Source organism: Marmota marmota, unplaced genomic scaffold (assembly GCF_001458135.2).
Source record: "Marmota marmota marmota unplaced genomic scaffold, marMar, whole genome shotgun sequence".
Taxonomy (NCBI): Eukaryota; Metazoa; Chordata; class Mammalia; order Rodentia; family Sciuridae; genus Marmota; species Marmota marmota.
In genome coordinates this window covers 340,629-344,634 of record NW_025999863.1, presented here as the reverse complement: position 1 = coordinate 344,634, position 4,006 = coordinate 340,629, and the positions used below count along the sequence as shown (strand labels likewise).

Below are 4,006 nucleotides of genomic sequence, written 5' to 3'. Positions count from 1 at the left end.
CCCCCCGACCCCCCCCCCCCGCCCCCGTGCTGGGCTGGACCTAGGGCCTCACGAATGCTGGACAGCGCTGACCACTGAGTGCTACCGCCCTGTTTGCTTTTGTCCCACGCATTCAGTCCCTACGTCCCTAGGCCTCCCAGCCTTGCCCTGTGGCCCCTATGACCCTCTGCAGACCCTCCCCAGCTCAAAGTCACCTACCATGTAGGACAACCACTGTCCAGCCAGCACATGGCTCCTGTCCCTCCCAACTTGGTGGCCGAGGATGACCGGGATGGGAAGATGAGATTCCTGCTGCCGGCAGCCAGGTGGGATCTCTGTGGACCCCGAGGTCTGGATGTCAGGAGGGCCAAGGAGGCAGAACCCCGGGCAGTGGGCACCACTGAGACTAATGTCCCTCACTTGATGAAGCACTCACAGGGGTCAGCCCTCCGTCCCCAGAGCCTGTGTTTGGGCCCAGCACTGCCCTGGAGGGTCCCAGCACGTGGCCTGCGTGGGAACCACCCCCAAGGGCTGAGCTTGTGGAATCCGGGGATGGTAGCAGCAGGTAGGTGTGCCTTCCTGGGTGATGCACACCCAGACACCGTGCCTCTGGTGGAGTCATGCACATCGAGGCCTGGGCGGCCCCGGAGGGAGGCTGAGGTGCCCGCTGTGGCCACGGAGGAGGGGTTGGGGAGTGGATCCCCTTCCTGCAGACTTGGACCCTCGGGGAAGGAAAAGCAGGGGGGCGCGGAGGGTGGTGGAACGTCCCCCAGCATGCCCCTGCTCTGAGGTCTGCCCAGCACTGCAGAAAAAGAGAAGAAAAGCAGGTGGTTGTCCTCAGGGAACTGGGGACTGAGGATCACCTCCACCCTCCCCTGGTCTGAGCACTTCCAGGGCCAGCATCCTGTCCCCAGAACATGGCCCCGGCTCAGCACCCCTGGGCGACACTCAGCCCCTGACCCGCCGGGGATGGCCAGCACAGACCTGAGCCCACACCCTGCTGCCTAGTCAGTGGTCAAGTGGACACAGACTGGAACCTCAGAATCTGAGCCAAAGAAACCCTTCTTCCTCTACGTTGATTTTCTTTCTTTCTTTTTTTCTTTCTTTCCTTCCTTCTTTCTAGAAATAGAATTTTATTGTATCTTTTAAGTAACTGTGGTACAGGGTGGTGGCTCAGCGGTAGAGCACTCGCCTAGCTCGTGCGAGGCCCTGGGTTCGATCCTCAGCACCACATAGAAATAAATAAAATAAAGGTGTTGTGTCCAACTCAAACTGAAAAATTAATATAAAAAAAGTAACTGTGGTACAGGGTTGTGCTCAGAGGTGGAGCACTCACCTAGCATGCTAAGGGTTCGACCCTTAGCACCACATACAAAATAAAATAAAATAGAGATATTGTGTCCACCTATAACTAAAAAATAAATATTAAAAAAGTAACTGTTGCACAAAGAAACTACAAATTATGAACTCCAGAATGCTTCCAAATAATTTATTTTCACATGAATTTTTTTTTAAATCTACTACACGGTAAGTATTATTGTCTTTTTTTTTTTTTAAGAGCGAGAGAGAGAGAATTTTAATATTTATTTTTTAGTTTTCAGTGGACACAACATCTTTGTTTGTATGTGGTGCTGAGGATCGAACCCGGGCCGCGTGCATGCCAGGCGAGCGCGCTACCGCTTGAGCCACATCCCCAGCCCATGATTTGGTTTTTTATCAAGCAAATTTTCTTTGCAAACCTTTATTTATATATTTGTTATTATTTTTAGTGAACTGTAGCTATACGTAATAGTGGAGTTCATTTGACATATTTATAAATGCATGTAAAATAGTTTTGTCCACTTCCATTCCCAGCATTCTCCCTTCCCTCCCTTTCACCCTTCACCTGAGAAGCTGATTTTCTTTTTATTTGTTTTCTCTTGTTTCATTGTTTCTAAGCTGATTTTCTCATGTATTTTGTCACAGTGATGGAACTGACTAACACTGTTAGTGAACAGAGGAGCTACTGAATCCAGGGTACATCTGGGCAAAGCTGTTTAAGCATGACCTTGGTGAGACAGTCAGATGATACGTCTTAGATGATCTTAGTTGGCACAGTCCAGGGGCATGTGGTACATTCAGAGGTGCAGGAATCACCTCTACCTGATTCTAGAGCATTCTTGTCACCACAAAGGGAGGACTCCTGCCTATGAGCAGCCAGCCCCCTGTCCCTCCCAGCCCTGCACCCACAGGTCCACGTCCTGTCTCTTGATTCCTGTCCTGGACTCTCCTGTCATGGGGTCACACTGGCTGTCACTGAGCATGAGGTCCTCAGATCCCTCCACACTGCAGCTGTCCCCTCGCTCCTGCTGGTGTCCGAGAATGATCCAGGTGGATGAGCAGTATCTCTCCACCTAAGTGTGGACAGCCGGGCCACCCCCCCATGTGTGGGCTTTGGTGGACATCTGTTTTCAGGCATCGGGGTGCCTTGGGTAGCAGCACCTGCTTTACCTTGGTCCTGCTAGCAAGTACCGTCCTGTACCCTGAGGACGGAGCCTGGAGCCGGGGCTCTAACAGAATGCCTCAGCTGCCACCTGGGTCCCCATCCCCACTGCCCCCTCCTAGAGCAGTCAGGGACACCCTCAGAGCTGCGAAGGGCACAGCAAGTCTCCATCATGCGCCCAGCAGGGAGGTTGAGAAATTCCAACAAGTCCAGGCAGCCTCATGGTGAGCTGCGCCCTGGAGAGACCTGCCGGGGCTGTTTGCCCTGATGCTGAGTCTGGAGGCCACGCTCCTGACAACGGTGAGCATCCATCTGGGGCCTCTGCATGGCTTCTGGCTGGTGCTTTCCGCCTAGAATGGGAGAGAGGAAGGGGAGGCTCCTGGGCACCTGCTCCTGGCCCAGCGCCTTCACCCCCCTCAGGCCTCCCTGCAACTGGGGAGACTGAGGCTGGGTCAGTCTCTCGGAAGCTTGGGGCGGTGGGCACAGGGCTGGAGCAGCCCACCTGGACCTCCGTCGGCCTGCGGGGCTGGAATGAGCAGCACAGGAGACCCTCAGCAAGGCAATGTGCTCCAGAGGTGGACCCAGATGGAGGTGCCCACACACCGACCGCCCGGGGTGCCTCCATGGCCTTGTCCACAGCAGCCCAAACCTGGGGGCACCTGAGGCTCCCGGTGGGTGAGACAGATGGGCCCAGACGGACGGCAGCTTTCACTGGCTGGAAAGAAAGAGCTCCTGAGCCATGATGAGCCGGGAGCACCCCTAAGGGAGGCCCCAGGCTGCAGAGGCCACGCCCTGGGCAACTCCAGCCTGACATCCTGGAGAGGGCAGAAGTGTGCCCACAGCCCAGACCTGGGGGCCGGCAGGGGCCAGGACGGCAGGCAGAGCCTGGAGGACTTCTCAGGCCCCGGAAGGTCTGGTTCAGTCTGCGGACAGGTGTCGTTCATCAAGATCCCAGCCACGTGCGGCTCCCGAGGGAACCTCAAGTAAACCTGTGAGTGTCGCTGAGGACCACGTATCCAAGTTGGCTCACCCACAGGTGGGGCGGCCAGACACTTCCCGTCCCCTGCCCCACTTTCCTGTCCACTTAGGGCTGCTCAAGAAATAGGCTCTTGGGCGGGGCTGGGGCTCAGGGCCGAGCGCTGGCCCAGCACGTGTGAGGCACTGGATCCGACTCTCAGCACCGCAGATGAAACAGACGGACAGACAGACAGATGAAATAAAGGTCCATTAACAACTACAGAAATCTAAAAAGTAAATGAAGTCTCCAACAAAGGGACTGCCGGTGAGGCCCAGTGTGGGCGGGGCCTGGGCTCGGTCCCTAGCCCTGCAGAGGCCACCGAGGTCCATCTGTGGCCGCGGGGTGGGGGCCGGCCGCTGTGGGTCACTGATGCTGGACTGTGGCCGGCAGCCCTGCACACTGGTGGGCACCGGCACCTCCCTCTGCCCACTCCTGGGACCGCAGGACTCTGGAGGGTTTTCTCTGCTCTTGGGCAGCCCAGGACGGGAGGGCAGACCCCTGTGGCCACCCTCCAGGCCTTAGCTCAC

The 4,006-nt window shown here is 56.4% G+C and overlaps 1 long non-coding RNA gene across 1 annotated transcript; it reads left to right on the top strand.

Annotated features, from left to right (window-relative positions):
• The first annotated feature begins 7 nt into the window (after positions 1 to 7).
• LOC125619109 lies at positions 8 to 3,700 on the top strand. The gene is made up of 3 exons (XR_007350603.1): positions 8 to 305; positions 409 to 544; positions 1,945 to 3,700. It is a non-coding gene; the product is annotated as an uncharacterized LOC125619109 (long non-coding RNA).
• The last annotated feature ends 306 nt before the right edge of the window (positions 3,701 to 4,006 follow it).